We start from the raw sequence: 19,319 nt of genomic DNA on the forward strand, positions 1-19,319 counted from the left end.
CACTGTGCTACATACTTTACATATATACATGCTAGCACTTTATTGGGGCTTCCCTGGAGGCTCAGCAGTAAAGAATTTGCCTACCAGTACAGGAGACACAGACTCTATTGCTGGGTCAGGAAGATCCTCTGGAGAAGGGAATGGCTACTCGCTCCAGCATTCTTGCCTGGGAAATTCTATGGACAAAGAATTGCAAAATTTAGACTCAGACTGAAGAAAGTAGGGAAAACCACTAAACCATTCAGGTATGACCTAAACCAAATCCTTTATGATTATACAGTGGAGGTGATAAATAGATTCAAGGACTTAGATCTGGTAGACAGAGTGCCTGAAGAACTACGGATGGAGGTTTGTAACACTGTACAGGAGGTGGTGACCAAAACCATCCCCCACCGCCCCCCAAAAAAAAGAAAAAGAAAAGAAACACAAGGTGACAAAGTGGTTGTCTGAGGAGGCCTTACAAATAGCTGAGAAAAGAAGAGAAGTGAAAGGCAAAGGAGAAAGGGAAAGATACACCCAACTGAATGCAGAGTTCCAGAGAATAGCAAGGGGAGAGAAGAAAGCCTTCTTAGATGAACAATGCAAAGAAATAGAGGAAAACAATAGAATGGGAAAAACTAGAGATCTCTTCAAGAAAATTGGAGATACCAAGGGAACATTTTGGAGAAGGGCATGGTAACCCACTCCAATATTCTTGCCTGGAGAATCCAGTAGATGGAGGAGCCTGGTGGGCTGCAGTCCATGGGGTTGCACAGAGTCAGACACAACTGAAGCGACTTAGCACAGCAAGGGAAAATTTCATGCAAAGATGGGCACAATAAAGGATAGAAATGGCAAAGATCTAACAGAAGAGAAGATATTAAGAAGAGGTAGCAAGAATACACAGAACTGTACAAAAAAGGTCTTAATGACCTGGATAACCATGATATTGTGATCACTCATCTAGAGCCCGACACCCTTGAGTGTGAAATCAAGTGGGCCTTAGGATGCATCACTATGAACAAAGCTAGTGGAGATGATGGAATTCCAGCTGAGCTATTTCAAACCCTAAAAGATGATGCTGTGAAAGTGCTGCACTCAATATGCCAGCACATTTGGAAAACTCAGCAGTGGCCACAGGACTGGAAAAGGTCAATTTTCATTCCAATCCCAACGAAAGGCAATGCCAAAGAATGTTCAAACTACCACATAATTGCACTCATTTCACATGCTAGCAAGGTCATGCTCAAAATCATCCAAGGCAGGCTTCAACAGTGCTTGAACCGAGAACTTCCCTAAATGTACAAGCTGGATTTAGAAAAGGCAGAGGAACCAGAGATCAAATTGTCAACATCTGCTGGATCATAGAAAAAACAAATGAATTCCAAAAGAACATCAACTTCTGCTTCATTGACTATGCTAAAGCCTTTGATTGTGTGGATCACAACAAACTGTGGAATATTCTTAAGGATATAGAAATACCAGACCACCTGACTTGTCTCCTGAGAAACCTATATGTAGGAAAAAAGCAACCATTAGAACCAGATATAGAACAATGGGCTGGTTCAAAATTAGGAAAGGAGTGTGTCAAGGCTGTATCTTGTCACTCTGCTTATTTAACTTATTTTCAGAGTACGTCATGGGAAATGCTGGACTGGATGACTCATAAGCTGGAATCAAGATTTCCAGGAGAAATATCAGTAACCTCAGATATACAGATGATACCACTTTAATGGCAGAAAGCAAAAAGGAACTAAAGAGCCTGAAGATGAAAGAGGAGAGTGAAAAGCTGGCTTAAAACTCAGCATTCAAAAAATGAAGATCATGGCATCCGGTCCCATCACTTCATGAGGATAGATGGGGGAAAAGTGGAAACAGTGACAGATTTTATTTTCCTGGGCTCCAAAATCACAGCAGACAGTGACTGTAGCCATGAAATTAAAAGATACTTGCTCCTTGGAAGAAAAGCTATGACCAACCTAGACAGCGTATTAGAAAGCAGAGCCATCATTTTGCTGACAAAGGTCCGTATAGTCAAAACTATGGTTTTTCTAGTAGTCATATACAGGTGTGAGAGTTGAACCATAAAGAAGGCTGAGCACTGAAGGATTCATGCCTTCCAACTCTAGTGCTGGAGAAGACTCTTGAGAGTCCCTTGGACTGCAAGGAGATCAAACCAGTCAATCTTAGAGGAAATCAACCCTGAATATTCATTTGGAAGGACTGATACTGAAGCTGAAGTTCCAATACTGTGGTCACCTGATGCGAAGAGCCAACTCATTGGAAAAGCCTCTGATTCTGGGAAAGAATGAGGGCAGGAAGAGAAGGGGGTGACAGAGAATGAGATGTTTGGACGGCATCACTGACTCAATGGACATGAGTTTGAGCAAACTCTGGGATATAGTGAAGGACAGGGAAGCCTGGTGTGCTGCAGTTTATGGGGTTGCAAAGAGTCTGACACAACTTAATGACTGAACGACACATTAATGGGAAATATCACTTGCTACAAGGAGAAGGCAACTGAAAAATTAATTACATTCTAGTGAAACATGGTTACTTACCCTAAGTACTGAACCTGAGGTCTACCTTTTCCTTGTAAGAAAGGCTTAGACATTAAAAAATTAAAGCACCATAAGAGGCTTTTCTCTTGTTGTAAACAGAAGGACTGAAAGAGCACTAAAACGGGAATTCTATTCCTGTCCTGTGATGAGTCTTACCGGATGTGTGTGGCCCATGTGGCTGTGCCACCTGGAATCAGTCTGCCAACCACCTGAGGCCCTCTGGCCATGCCTAGGGAAGGATGCACTGCTGGCCGAGCACTTTTGGTAAGCAGAGATAGAAGGAAATTGATTGAATCTGATTTTTTTTTCCAAAAATTTTCAAAATTCAACTCAAAGGAAACTAGATCTGCTCCCCAGGTGCACCAGGCCACCAGCATTTGTTTATCTCCTCAGCTTCAGGTTGCAGAAGCTCTATTCCAGGCAAGCATAGCCATGAGGCTGAGGGTTACCTTCCATAACTCTCAACTCAGAAGCTCTATCCCCGGCTGAGAACTGGGGCCAAACCCCCTTGGCCCCAGCAAACTTGTGTGCAGAGATTTCATGCCAGGAGAAGCAGGCTGAAAAGACTACAAGCAACTCCCCAACTCAGAACACTGTTTGTCTAGCAAGGGTGTCATTCTGAGAGGAGTAGACCAATATCCCTGCCTCAAGCTCTGGAGCAGTGGCACAGATGTTATGCCAAGGGGGCGAGGCAGTCCATGAGGACAGAGAGCTTTGGATTTCCCAAAGGAACTCATTTTATCTGGCATAAGATGTGGGGAAGTTTAAGCCCAAGGGCATGGTTGAAAACCATGGAGATTCTGGTGATAAGGATTTAAGAGGAAGATGGAAGCTTTATAAGAGTGATAAGCTAAACTGTAGACCAGCATAACGGGGCTTCCCAGGTGGCGCTAGTAGTAAAGAACTCACCTGGCAAGGCAGGAGACAAAAGAGACTCAGCTTCGATCCCCGGGTTGGGAAGATCCCCTGGAGAAGGTAATGACAACCCACTCCAGTATTCTTGCCTGGCGAATCCCACGGACAGAGGAGCCTGGTGGGCTATAGTTCATGGGGTCTCAGACACAACTGAAGTGACTTAGCATGCATGGAGGCTTAACAAGGAGAACTAGGGGGAAAGACAGCTCAGAACGGCCCTCCTGTAGTCAACACAAAGCCCAAAGACTGGCCTCAAAGACTTACTCCTGCAAAAGGGCCCAGAGTTAATTAGATAAGACAGTTGAGCAATTTATATCCCAGCATACTGTTAAAAGCAATACAGCAAGCAGCTAGAAATTCAGTTCACTTTAGTCGCTCAGTCGTGTCCGACTCTTTGCAACCCCATGAATCACAGCACGCCAGGCCTCCCTGTCCATCACCAACTCCGGGAGTTCACTCAGACTCACGTCCATCGAGTCCATGATGCCATCCGGCCATCTCATCCTCTGTCGTCCCCTTCTCCTCCTGCCCCCAATCCCTCCCAGCATCAGAATCTTTTCCAATGAGTCAACTTTTCACATGAGGTGGCCAAAGTACTGGAGTTTCAGCTTTAGCATCATTCCTTCCAAAAAATCCCAGGGCTGATCTCCTTCAGAATGGACTGGTTGGATCTCCTTGCAGTCCAAGGGACTCTCAAGAGTCTTCTCCAACACCACAATTCAAAAGCATCAATTCTTTGGTGCTCAGCCTTCTTCACAGTCCAACTCTCACATCCATACATGACCACTGGAAAAACCATAGCCTTGACTAGACGGACCTTAGTTGGCAAAGTAATGTCTCTGCTTTTGAATATGCTATCTAGGTTGGTCATAACTTTTCTTCCAAGGAGTAAGCATCTTTTAATTTCAAGGCTGCAGTCACCATCTGCAGTGATTTTGGAGCCCCAAGAAATAAAGTGTGACACTGTTTCCACTGTTTCCCCATCTATTTCCCATGAAGTGATAGGACCGGATGCCATGATCTTCGTTTTCTGGATGTTGAGCTTTAAGCCAACTTTTTCGCTCTCCTCTTTCACTTTCATCAAGAGGCTTTTTAGTTCCTTTTCACTTTCTGCCGTAAGGGTGGTGTCATCTGAGGTTATTGATATTTCTCCCGGCAATCTTTATTCCAGCTTGTGCTTCTTCCAGTCCAGCGTTTCTCATGATGTATTCTGCATAGAAGTTAAATAAGCAGGGTGACAATATACAGCCTTGATGTACTCCTTTTCCTATTTGGAACCAGTCTGGTGTTCCATGTCCAGTTCTAACGGTTGCTTCCTGACCTGCATATAGGTTTCTCAAGAGGCAGGTCAGGTGGTCTGGTATTCCCATCTCTTTCACAATTTCCCACAGTTTATTGTGATCCACACAGTCAAAGGCTTTGGCACAGTCAATAAAGCAGAAATAGATGTTTTTCTTGAACTCTCTTGCTTTTTCCATGATCCAGTGGATGTTGGCAATTTGATCTCTGGTTCTTCTGCCTTTTCTAATACATGAACTTCTTGAACACCAGGAAGTTCATGGTTCACGTATTGCTGAAGCCTGGCTTGGAGAATTTTGAGCATTACTTTACTAGCATGTGAGATGAGTGCAATTGTGTGGTAGTTTGAGCATTCTTTGGCATTGCCTTTCTTGGGGATTGGAACAAAAACTGACCTTTTCCAGTCCTGTGGCCACTGCTGAGTTTTCCAAATTTGCTGGCATATTGAGTGCAGCACTTTCATAGCATCATCTTTCAGGATTTGAAATAGCTCAACTGGAATTCCATCACCTCCACTACCTCTGTTCGTAGTGATGCTTTCTAAGGCCCACTTGACTTGACATTCCAGGATGTCTGGCTCTAGGTGAGTGATCACACCATCATGATTATCTGGGTCGTGAAGATCTTTTTGTACAGTCCTTCTGTGTATTCTTGTCACCTCTTCTTGATATCTTCTGCTTCTGTTAGGTCCATGCCATTTCTGTCCTTTATTGACCCCATCTTTGCGTGAAATGTTCCCTTGGTATCTCTAATTTTCTTGAAGAGATCTCTAGTCTTTCCCATTCTGTTGTTTTCCTCTTTTTCTTTGCATTGATGGCTGAAGAAGGCTTTCTTATCTCTTCTTGCTATTCTTTGGAACGCTGCATTCAGATGCTTTTATCTTTCCTTTTCTCCTTTGCTTTTTTGTTCTCTTATTTTCACAGCTATTTGTAAGGCCTCCCCAGACAGCCATTTTGCTTGTTTGCATTTCTTTTCCATGGCGATGGTCTTGATCCCTGTCTCTTGTACAATGTCACAAACCTCATTCCATAGTTCATCAGGCACTCTATGTATCAGATCTAGGCCTTTAAATCTATTTCTCACTTCCACTGTATAATCATAAGGGATTTGATTTAGGTCATACCTGAATGGTCTAGTGGCTTTCCCTACTTTCTTCCATTTAAGTCTGAATTTGGCAATAAGGAGTTCATGATCTGAGCCACAGTCAGCTCCTGGTGTTGTTTTTGTTGACTGTATAGAGCTTCTCCATCTTTGGCTGCAAATAATATAATCAATCTGATTTTGGTGTTGACCATCTGGTGATGTCCATGTGTAGAGTCTTCTCTGGAAATTAGTAATGTGCCTAAAAGCTGGGTGTGATACCATCAGAGGTGCACAACCTGAAAGAGCAATCAGGGGAAAAGACAATAACAGCAAGCTCTGCAAAGGCCACTGTCAGCCCAGGGGAATGTGGGCATGTCCAAGGTTGCACCTCTGAAGTCTATCACAACAGACTTTACCTAGAGGCAGGGCAGGTAGTACTTCCTGCCAAGTCACTGAACAAATACAAACGAGATGACACGGGAAAGTAATTTGAATTCACAGGGGCAAAAAAATTTAAAAAGGAGCAAAAAGAATAAATAAAGGTTAATATAACAAACGCTGCAAGTACAGGTAAAGGGTTGAAGGTCCTTTTCTATGCAAACTGGCCCTTCAGTTAACATTTCAGCTCTATATTCTGGAGACCTGACAAAAGTGAAAGGAGTCTGACTCCACAGGGAAAATACAACACTGGGAAGCTGGCATCTCTTATTTTTCATATTTATTAGTATCACAGTAAGTAAATAAAGGCAGAATTGTTATTCTCAAATAAGCAAAAATAGATCTCTGTTTCCATGTTTGATTCAATTAAATTTCATATGTCACAAATCTCAGACCAAACTAAAAATTAAACACAGGGCCAAATTCTCAGAGGACCCCAATGTCACCCAGCCTGACCTAGAGCAGTCTGACTCCTGGAGCTCCTGAGTAGCCTTTGCTACACTTCCTGGTTAAACTACTGCAGGGCACCCTCCTCCTGACGAAATGTCTTAGGGAAGACAGGCTAGAAGTTCCTAGGACCATGACTACTCTCCTGAGCAAGACTGACTCAAAAAGAGGTCACTCGAGGTCCACAGTCATTTCTCAGCACAATTCTGTCCTAATGTCCTGGTCTTCTTACTTCTCTAAAATGTACAGAATGACATAATAGCAATTAGAGTGCCAGGAACATCACCATAAAATACTAAAAAACCAACTCCATGTGTCCAATAGAATAACCAAAATATAGTTCTACAATCCTATTTCAAAAGTACTTTGTTTCCTAATCTTTCATAATTTGACTCCTTAGCATGTTTAACAAGCATATAAACTTGTGCAAAAATAAAAACAATATTTTGAATTTCTGTATTTTTATATGCATGTACTGTATTTTCCCAGGTGGTGCTCATGGTTAAAGAATCCACCTGCCAATACAGGAGAACTAAGAGACCTGAGTTCAATCCCTGGGTCGGGAAGATCCCCTGGGGGATAGCATGGCAACCAGCACCAGCATTCTTGTTTGGAGAATCCCATGGACAGAGGAGCCTGGTGGGCTACAGTCCATGGGGTCAAAAAGAGTCAGACACGACTGAAGCAACTTAGCATGCACGCACTGTATTTTCCCAGGAAAACTCACATTCATATGTACACATTCAAACCTACTATGTAGTCACACACACACACACACACACACACACACACACACATACAAGCTGTTTGTCTCAAACAAACTGAATTTCAGTAGCAGAGATGGCAATGGATCTGAAGTGAGAAATACACTGAAAATGGAAGAAATACAAATTCAGGTCACGTCAAGAAAACAGGATTTTCCAATGGTGATAAAATTATGCAGGATGCTATTTAGGAAAATCCAAGAGTCACTGCAAAAACATTTAAATGTCACCCTGGGAGGAACAGTATTAACCAGCAAAGAAGCCTGCTAACCTACAAGCCCTACATGCTTCTTTTAGAACTAGGAGAGCATATTGCTTACATTTTAAAAATTTCAGGGGCCAACAAGTCATTTAATTATTAACAGAGTTCCCTGACCAAACTATTGCTTCAAAAAATGGTTCCCTCCTCTTTGCAGTATAAGGCTGGGCCCAGCGCCTGGTACATGGACATTGTCGAATGAAAGCCATTGTATGTAAGTTAGTATATAAGTGGGGTATTGTTCTTAAATATAATTTGGCCAGATTTTGGAAGTACGAAGGAAGATTTGACTTGAATGCCAATCCATTCACCTCCCTCTAATAAGGTGTGACTATAGCACTAATGATGCTTTTTCAAAAACTTTTAATATACTATCCACACACTTCCTTAGTTAACAAATTATATTAATACTTTTACAAAATTCAAATATTCCAACTTTCTAAAGCTAAATTTTTATTTAAAAGTAAAAGCAGGGTCATATGATATTTCATCCTACACTCATAATTCAATAATCATTTTGCTCTATTTTAGTGAAATATCCTCAAAACAACTGGAACTGAAGCCTAAAATGTTAATGTGGAACAGAAACAAATTTATTTTTTGTATGGGTAGGATTTTTTTAAAAATATAAACAATTCTTAACTATGTAGATAACATTAATATAGGAAAATAATCATTTATTATGCAGCTAATGTGCCCTGCAGGAAAATTTAAAAAATGCAAATGTGCAAAAGAGAAGAAACTAAAAATTATCAGTCACCTGATTATGTCAAGACAAACACCGTTTTCATACTGGTAAGTATCCTTCTGGTATCCATATGACTATATGTAATATTAATATATACTGGTTACAACTAAGATTTACTTTCTTAAATTAAAAAATCAATTTACTTAAAGAACCCCAAAACATTTCAGTCATTTCTCCCCATCCCCTACCCACAGCCCCTGGCAACTACTATTCTCTGTTACCTATAAGCTTAGTTTTGTGTGTGTGTGTGTGTGTGTGTGTGCGCGTGTGCGTGTGCGTGTGCGTGTGTGTGTGTGTGTGCAGACTCCACATATAAGAGAGATCACATCGTATTTGTTTTGCTCTAACTTATTTCACTTGGCATAATGCCCTCAAGGTCCATCCATATTGTTTCAAATGACAAGATTTAATTCTTTTTTTATGAATGAATACCATTTCTCTCTCTCTCTCTCTCTCTCTCTATATATATATATATATATATATATATATATATATATCTCCACTGCAGTTTCCTTATCAATTTATCCATTGATGGACACTTAGATTGTTTCCATATCTTGGCTATTGTAAATAATTCTGCTACAAACATAGGTGTGCAGATATTTTGTTGATTTAGTAGTTTTGTTTTCTTTGGATAAATGCCCAGAATTAAAATTGCTGGATCATATGGTAATTCTATTTTCAATTTTTTGAGGAACGTCCATACTGTTTTCCATAGTGGCTACACAAATTTACATTCTGAAAGCTGTTCATGAGGGCTCCTTTTTCTCCACATCTTCACCAACACTTGTAATTTCTAGTCTTTTCACTAATAGCTATTCTAACAGGTATGAGGTGAAAGCTCATTGCATTTTTGATTGGCTGATAATTAATGTAGAGGAATAGGAAAGGAAAAGGAGTACGCCAAGGCTGTATATTGTCACCCTGCTTATTTAACTGATACGCAGAGTACATCATGAGAAATGCTGGGCTGGAAGAAGCACAAGCTGGAATCAAGATTGCCGGGAGAAATATCAATAACCTCAGATATGCAGATGACACCACCCTTATGGCAGAAAGTGAAGAGGAACTCAAAAGCCTCTTGATGAAAGTGAAAGAGGAGAGTGAAAAAGTTGGCTTAAAGCTCAACATCCAGAAAACTAAGATCATGGCATCTGGTCCCATTACTTTATGGGAAATAGATGGGGAAACAGTGGAAACAGTGTCACACTTTATTTCGGGAGGCTCCAAAATCACTGCAGATGGTGATTACAGCCATGAAATTAAAAGATGTTTACTCCTTGGAAGGAAAGTTGTGACCAACCTAGATAGCATATTCAAAAGCAGAGACATTACTTTACCAACAAAGGTCATCTAGTCAAGGCCGTGGTTTTTTTCAGTGGTTATGTATGGATGTGAGAGCTGGACTATGAAGAAAGCTGAGCACTGAAGAATTGATGCTTTTGAATTGTGGTGTTGGAGAAGACTCTTGAGAGTCCCTTGGACTAGAAGGAGATCCAGCCAGTCCATTCTGAAGGAGATCAGCCCTGGGTGTTCTTTGGAAGGACTGATGGTAAAGGTGAAACTCCAGTACTTTGGCCACCTCATGTGAAGAGCTGACTCATTGGAAAAGACTCTGATGCAGGGAGGGAGTGGGGGCAGGAGGAGAAGGGGATGACAGAGGATGAGATGGCTGGATGGCATCACCGACTCGATGGACATGAGTTTGAGTGAACTCCGGGAGTTAGTGATGGACAGGGAGGCCTGGTGTGCTGCAAATCATGGGGTCGCAAAGTGTCGTATAAAACTGAGCAACTGAACTGAACTGAACTGAGTGATGTAGAGCATCTTTTCATGTACTTGTATGTCTTCTTTGGAAAAATGTCTGTTTAGATCTTCTGCCCATTTAAAAATTCTTTCAATTTTAAGTTACAACTTTAAAAAGTTTCAACTTTTAAGTTACATGAATTCTTTATATATTTTGGATATCAGCCTCTTACCAGACATATGACTTGTAAATACTTTCCCATTCTGTAGACCGCTTTTTCATTTTGTTGATGGTTTCCTTTGCTGTGCAGAAGTCTTTCGCTTGATATACACATTTATTTTTGCTTTTGTTGCTTTTATTTTTGGTGTCAAATATTTAAAAATCATTACCAAGACCTATGTCAAGGAGGTTACTGCCTATGTTTTCTTCTAGGAGTTTTATGGTTTCAGGTCTAACATTCAGGCCTTCAATTCATTTTGAGTTAAATTTTATGTATGGTCTAAGATAGTGGTCTGGTTTATTTTTTTGCATGTATCCAGTGACTTCACTTTCACTTTTCACTTTCATGCACTGGAGAAGGAAATGGCAACCCACTCCAGTGTTCTTGCCTGGAGAACCCCAGGGCTGAGTAGCCCGGTGGGCTGCTGACTATGGGGTTGCGCAGTTGGACATGACTGAAGTGACTTAGCAGCAGCCAATTTTCCCAGCACCATTTATTGAAAAGATTGTCTTCCTGTGGTATATTCTTGGTCCCTTTGTTGTAAATTAATTGACCATAAGTGCGTGATTTTATTTCTGGGCTCTCTGTATTCTGTCCCTTTGAACTATGTGTATGTTTTCATGCTAATATGATACTGTTGTAATTACCATAGCTTTGTTATAGATTTTGAAATCAGGGAGCATGATGAGTTCAGCTTTGTTCTTTTTTCTCAAGATTGCTTTAGCTACTTGGGGTCTTTATGGTTCCCTATAAATTTTAGGATTTGTTTTTGGTTCTATTTCTGTGAAAAATGCTATTGGAATTTTGATAGGGATTGCACTGAATCTGTAGATTTCCTTAGGTAGCATGGTAATTTTAACAACATTAATTCTTCCAATCATGAGCATGAAATATTTTTTCGGTTATTTGTGTCATCTTCGATTTTTTTCATTAGTGTCTTGTAGTTTTCGATATATAGATTTTCATCTCCTTGGTTAAATTTAATCCCAGATATTCTATTCTTTTTGATGCAATTGTAAATAGAATTATTTTCTTAAATTCTCTTTCTGATAGTTCACTGTTAGTGTGTAGATTGCAATAGATTTTTGTGTATTGATTTTGTATCCTTCAATTTTACTGAATTCATTTATTAGTTATAGCAGCTTTTTGATAGAACTTTTAAGGATTTTCTATATATAATGTCATTCAACTTAAAATAGTGATAGTTTTACTTCTTCCTTTCAAATTTGGATTCCTTTTAATTTCTTTTTCTTGCCTAATTGCTCTGTAAAGAAGGCAGAATGCCAAAAGAATTGATGCATTCCAACTGGGGAACTGGAGAAGGCTCCTGAAAGCCCTTTGGACAGCTAGGAGATCAAACTAGTCAGTCTTAAGGGAAATCAACCTGAATACTGATGGAAAGACTGATGCTGAGGCTGAAGTCCAGTATTTTGATCATCTGATGCAAACAGCTGACTCACTGGAAAAGTCCCTGATGCTGGGAAAGATTGAGGGCAGAAGAAAAAGAGGGTATCAGAGAATGAGATCAGTGGATGGCATCACTGATGCAATGGACATGAACTAGGGCAAACTTTGGGAGATAATGAGGGACAGGGAGGCCTGGCATGCTGCAGTCCACAGGGTCACAAAGAGTGGGACACAACTGGGAGATTGAACAACAACAACAAGGGCTTCCAATACTTTGTTGAGTAAAAGTGGTAAGAATGGGCATCTTTGTCTATGGAAAAAGCTTTTCCACTTTTTAGCTTTTTACCATTGAGTATGATGTTAGCTGTAGGTTTGTCATATAGGACCTTTGTTACATTGAGGTAAGTTCCCTCTATATTCATTCTGTTATACTCATCCTTGTATCCCTAGAATAAATCCCTCTTCATTGCAGTGTATTATCCTTTTACCGTATTGCTAAATTCAGTTTGCTAATATTTTGTTGATAATTTCCATATCTATGTTCATCAGAGATATTGGACTGTAATTTTCTAGTTTTAGTTTCAGGGTAATTCTGGCTTCAATGAGTTTGGAAGAGTTCTATTTCAAGATAGTGATGTAAGAAGATCCTGAACTCAACTCCTTCCATGGACACACTGAGTCTACAGCTAAACGTGGAGCAGTTTCTTCTTAGAAAAAACTAAAACCTGGCTAATTGACAACTACATATTGGGCAAGTGAGAAGAAAACCACATTGAGGTGGGTGGAAGAAGCTGGGATACAATCTCACCATGAACCTCACAGGGAACTGAAAAGCCAGAGCTTCTTCCTGAGAAGCAAGGGGTAGAACCCCACACTGGGCAGCCCAACTTTTGTCACACGCACTTGAGCGACAAGGGCCCAATATATCTCGCTTTGAAAACCAACAAGGCTGTGTCCTGAGACCCACAAGATTCTAGCCATCTGCGAACTTGATTTGAAAGGGCTCATATACTTGGACTCACTGGGCCCACTTCAGAGGCAGTTGATGACTCCCAAACCTAAAGTGAAGGAGGATGATCTGCTTATATTAAAGCATTTGGGAGGATTGTTGTTGTTCAGTCACCAAGTCATGTCCGACTCTTTGCGACCCCATGGACTGCAGCACTCCCGACCCCCCTGTCCTTCACCATCTCTTGGGGTTTGCTCAAGTTCATGTTCATTGAGTCAGTGATGCCATCCAACCATCTCATCCTCTATTGCCCTCTTCTTCTTCTGCCTTCAATCTTTCCCAGCATCAGGGTCTTTTCTAATGAGCTGGCTCTTCACACCAGGTGGTCAAAGTACTGGAGCTTCAGCTTCAGCATCAGTCCTTCCAGTATTCAGGGTTGATTTCCTTTAGGATTGACTATGGTTTGATTTTCTTGCTGTCCAAGGTACTCTCAAGAGTCTTCTCCAGCACCATAGTTCGAAGGCAGAAATTCTTCAGTGCTCAGCCTTCGTTATGGTCCAACTCTCACATCCACATATGACTACTGGAAAGACCATAGCCTTGACTATATGCATCTTTGTTGGCAAAGTGATGTCTTTGCTTTTTAATATACTGTCTATGCTTTCCTTCCAAGAAGCAATCATCTTCTAATTTCATGGCTGCAGTCACCAACCATGGTGATTTTAGAGCCCAAGAAGAGGAAATCTGTCACTGCTTCCACCTTTTCGCCTTCTATTTGCCATGAAGTGATGGGGCCGGATGCCATGATCTTAGCTTTTTTAATATCGAGTTTTAAGCCAATTTTTTCACACTCTGTCTGAGGGGCAGGCATCTAATTTAACAACCACATTGAGGAGTCACCTGAAACAATCTCCAGGGTGGAAACTGGTGGACAGTGTATTTGCATTCTCCCTTTGTTATGCTCCTGAGCACCAGTGTCTCCTGGAGGGGAGTCTTTGCACACATCTGGTGCCCCAATTTTTATGGCTGCCACACAGGGGATTCCTTTTGACCGCCTGGCTCTGGGAGCCAGGAGAGCTTCTGTTCCTGGTCCCATGGGAGTATAATAATTGATGTCACCCAGAAAGAAGCTAGTACGCCTGTATGTTGCCCCATTTTTTGTGACTGCTTCCAAGGGACAATTCTATATTGCCTGACACTGGTGTCCAGTGGGGCATATATTCATGGGTCCCACAGGACTGTGACCAAGAGAGTGTGCTTAAACATCTACCACATTCAGGCTTGGCAAGAGGAAACAGGCTCAGGAACCTGGCCTTTAAGGAGGCCTATTAGCTGATGATCATGACTGTGGCATCAGGACAGGCTTCTGACTAAGTATACGTCTTGGGACCAACTCTTATCCTTCCCAGAGACCTTAGAGGGTAGACACTCTCTTTGCACTCACCCTCTGCTACACTCCAGAGTGTCAGAGTCTCCTGGAGGGGAGCCTTACATGCACCTGGTACCCTTGTTTTTGTGAATGCTGCCCAGGGAATATTCACTGATCACTTACCTCTGGTGGACAGTGAGGCTTATGCTTCTAGTCTCATAGGGCAGTATATATTTTAAAACTTTTAAAAGCTGATGCCTGAGAGGTGGGGATTTGGGGGAGAATGTATACTTGTATATGTATAGGTATGGCTGAGTCCCTTCACTATTTAGCTGGAACTATCACAACATTGTTTGTTAATCAGCTATATCCTAATACAAATTAACAAGTTAAAAAAAAGAAACTTAAAAGCTGATGCCTGAGTATCTGATTTCCAGTATGCCTGAATGTAGGTGCTGAATGCCTCCCCCTTGGGGCAATGACAGGTGTTGGCACATCCTCAACTACTTGGAACTATTAAAAATATAAAAAGCTGTCTGGATAAGCACAGAGGTTTCAGAAACAACCATGAGCTGAGACAGGGTTGAGTGAGAATGTTCATCTCCTACACAAGGCCACTCCTTTAAGATGGGAAGAGGTTCTTGTTTTATCTTCGGTATGGAAACCACCACAGAGAGTCAAGCAAAAGGAAGAAAGCGAGGAACATGTACCAAATGAAAGAACAAGGTAAGTGTTAAATTATTCAGTTGTGTCAGACTCTGCGACCCCATGGACTGTAGCCTGCTAGGCCCTTTTGTCCATGGCATTCTCCAGGCAAGCATACTGGAGTGGGTTACCATTCCCTTCTCCAGGGGATCTTCCTGACCAAAGGACTGAACCCAGGTCTCCTGCATTGCAGGCAGATTCTTTACCATGTGAGCCACCAGAGAAGCCCCAACAAGATAAGACCATACTGAAATGGAGATAATAATGTACCTGACAAAGAGTTCAAAGTTTTGGTTCAAAAGATACTCACCGAACTGGGGAGAAGAATGGAAGAACTCAGAGAATTTCAACAAAAAGACTGAAAATGTAAGAAAGTAAGAAATGGAAGTCACAGAACTGAAGAATATAATAACTGAAGAATACATTGCTGCTGCTGCTGCTGCTTGCTGCTAACTCACTTCAGTTGTGTCCAACTCTGTGCGACCCCATAGATGGCACTAGAAGAGTTTATATAAGCAGATTAGATGAACTAGAAGAAAGGATGGAGAAGGAAATGGCAATCCACTCCAAACTCTTGCCTGGAAAATCCCATGGATGGAGGAACCCGATAGGCTACAGTCCATGGGGTTGCAAAGAGTCGGACACGACTGAGCGACGTAGGGAAACACACCCAATCAGAGCAGCTATAAGAAAAAGGAATGAAAAAAATTAAAATACCTTAAGAGACTTATAGAATAACAAATGAAGGAAGGAAATAAAGACTAGAGCAGAAAATAAAGAAAGAGACTTAAAAGACAACAGAAAAGCTCAATGAAACTAAAAGCTGGTTCTCTGAAAATATGACCAAACCTGACAAACTTTTAGCTAGCTTTACAGAGGAAAAAAAGAGCACAAACGAATAAAATCAGAAATGAAGGAGGAACTATTAAATTCACATCAAAGAAATAAAAAGGATCATAAAAGACTACTATGAACAATTATACAGTAACAAATTGGACACTCTAGAAGAAATGGGTATTTGCTAGAAATACAGAACCTACCGACTGAATCACAATGAATAGAAAATCTGAACAGAACAATTACTTGTAAGGAGATAAAACCAATCATCTAAAACAAAAGTCTAGGACCAGATGGCATCACCGGTAAATTTTACCAAATGTCCAAAGAATAATTAATACCAATCCTTCTCAAACTCTTCTAAAATAAAGACTAAAAATTTAGAAGTTTCTTCTCCATTATAAAAACCATAAATGTTGGTTTTAGGGAGCTTTGAAGATATGGAAAATATAAAGAAAAAAATGATACCAATAATACAACCTCTATTTTGTTCTAAGAATCCTAAGTCAGCTGGAAAGTCATTCAAATTCAAGGCTGTCACTCTGAGCTGCATTTTACAAATACTCATTTTCTTAACTTCACCCTGACCCCTTAGCTCACTAGAAAAGGAAAATAAAAGTTGAAGACTGTCCCCTACTTTGTTTTGTTTTCTTTATTGAAGTATGGTTGATTTACAATATTTCAGATGTACAGCAAAATGATTCCTATATATATATATATAGACATAATATAGGCTTCCCACGTTGCTCAGTGGTAAAGAATCTGCCTGCTAATACAAGAGATAACAACTATATATATATTGTTGCTTTACTTGCTAAGTTGTGACCAACTCTTTGTGACCCCATGGACTATAGCATGCCAGGTACCTCTGTTCATGGGATTTTCGAGGCAAGAATACTGGAGTGGGTTGCCACTTCCTTCTCCAGAGGATTTCCCAATTCAGGGATTGAACTCTTGTTTCCTGCATCTCCTGCTTGGCAGGTGGATTCTTCACCACTGAGCCACCTCAGTACTTCATATACCCAGATTCTTTTCCATTACAGGTTATTACAAGATATTGAACATAATTCTCTGTGCTATTCAGTAGGTCCCTATTGTTATCTATTTTATATATAGTAGTGTGTATCTGTTAATCCCCAATTGCCAATTTATCCCTCCTTCCTTTTCTGCTTTGGTAACCGTAAGTTTGTTTTCTATGTCTGTGAGTCTATATATATTTTGTAAATAAGTTCATTCATATCATATTTTTAAACTATGTGTCTGTGCGGAGTTTCAGTTGCAGCATATGGACCCAGTTCCCTGACCGGTGACAGTACCCGGGCTCCGTGCACTGGGAGTGCAGAGTCTTAGCCACTGGACCACCAGGGAGGTCCTGTTTGTATCATCTTTTCAGATACCACATGTAAGTGATATACCACATTTATTTTTTCTCTAGAGGACTGTACATTTTGTAGAAGGTTTTGGTACCATTTTTATACCTCACATTGAGATAAATAAAGTATCAATTCAAAGTGTTAGTTGCTCAGTCGTGTCTGACTCTTTGCAACCCCACAGACTGTAGCCCGCCAGATAACTCTGTCCATGGGATTTTCTAGGTAAGAATACTGTTGTGGGTAGCCATTCCCTGTCTCCAGGGGATCTTCCTGATCTGGGGATCGAACTCAGTTCTCCCAAATTGCAGGCGGATTCTTTACCACCTGAGTCACCAAATAAGGTGACTGGGAAGCCAAATAAGGTATGCTGCTGCTAAATCACTTCAGTCGTGTCCAACTCTGTGCAACCCCATAGACGGCAGCCCACCAGGCTCCCCCGTCCCTGGAATTCTCAAGACAAGAACACTGGAGTGGGTTGCCATTTCCTTCTCCAATGCATGAAAGGTATAGAGGGTAGGAAAAAGAGGTTCCTTCTAACCACAAATCTGAGTCAATAACTCCCCTCTATATTATAGGGGCAGTAATTGAAGAGATGGATAAACTTTTAGTAATTCATACAATAAGTATGCTCAAACCAAATTTCAACCTCTAAACAAAACCTGTCTAGACAAGTGTATTAAATTCTGGTTGTCCTAGTTGCCTTTCTGTCAATATTTCTGTTGACCCAAATCCAAGTTTGAAGTAAAAATTCTTCCCCTCCTGGACATTAGCCATCCTTACTCTTAGTTATTTTTTGGACTTCCCTGCAAAGTCTTTTGTTGTTATCTTAGGCAATCCCCCAGAATCATAAGTGCTATAGGCCCAGAGAAACTTAAATCTCAGTAATAATCTTCAATATTTTATTGAACAACTAAAAGCCATTTACTTAATGGAAAGTATTACAATGGACAATGCCATTCCAATCAAGATTTAATTCATTTGAAGGCAGACTTTCAACTTTTAAGAGCATAAACCTGTATCTGGCTTATGAAAGAAGCCACTACAGTTAAATTTCACAGGAATGTTTAAACATCCATCTATAGCCAACCCTGATATACTTTTACCACTCTGATACTACAGTTACCTGTTTGGATTCATTAGGAATATTTTTAGCCAACACGGTCTAACAGAGACAAGATCTTAATGTATCTCAACTCTGGAAAGCTGCAGTGAAACTGAGAATTTGGACTGCAACATAAAAAGGTAAGCTGAGAAGCCTCTGGGTGTGTGTGGGGGTAGGGGAGGCAAGAAGCAAATACATGAATTAGGGTTTCATTTACGCCTTTGGTTGCAAATTAGATGTTTTGCCTTGATTAAATCCATTAGCGGGCACAAGTGGAAAAAAATGTGTTGTGAATATGATATGGTTTGAATTTCTCATCTCTATCTATGAGTCAAAACTAGGGACAAGAGTAATGTGAGCATACAGAAGAACCCAGACAGAACCACGACTGTCTGTTTAAAGGTTATATATGGTTTTATAGTAAAGGGGAAGTTATGATTATTATTGAAATCATCATACATTATTTACTTATAGTTTGGTCCTATTGCTGTTCTTCAGTCGCTCAGTCATGTCCCATTCTTTGCGATGCCATGGACTGAAGCACACTAGGCTTTCCTGTCCTTCACCATCTCCCGGAGCCTGCTCAAACTCATGTCCATTGATTTGGTGATACCATCCAACCATCTTATCCTCTGTTGTCCCCTTCTCCTCCTGCCTTCTATATTTCCCAGCATCAGGGTATTTTCCAATGAGTCGGTACTTCCCATCAGGTGGCCAAACTATTGGAGCTTCAGCTTCAGCCTCAGTCCTTCCATTGAATACTCAGGGTTGATTTCCTTTAGGATTGACTGGTTTGATCTCCATGCAGTCCAAGGGAATCTCAAGAGTCTTCTCAAACACCACAGTTCAAAAGCATCAATTCTTTTGTGCTCAGACTACTTTATGGTCCAACTCTCATATCCATGTGACTACTGGAAAAACCATAGATTTGACTAGATGGACTTTTATTGGCAAAGTAATGTCTCTGCTTTTTAATATGCTGTCTAGGTTGATCATAGGTTTTCTTCCAAGGAGCAAGCATCTTTTAATTTCATAGTTGCAGTCACTATCTGGAGTGATTTTGGAGCCCAAGAATATAAAGTTTGTCACTATTTCCACTGTTCCCCATCTATATGCC

The sequence above is a fragment of the Oryx dammah genome, unplaced genomic scaffold, assembly GCF_014754425.2.
Source record: "Oryx dammah isolate SB20612 unplaced genomic scaffold, SCBI_Odam_1.1 HiC_scaffold_11211, whole genome shotgun sequence".
Classification (NCBI taxonomy): domain Eukaryota; kingdom Metazoa; phylum Chordata; class Mammalia; order Artiodactyla; family Bovidae; genus Oryx; species Oryx dammah.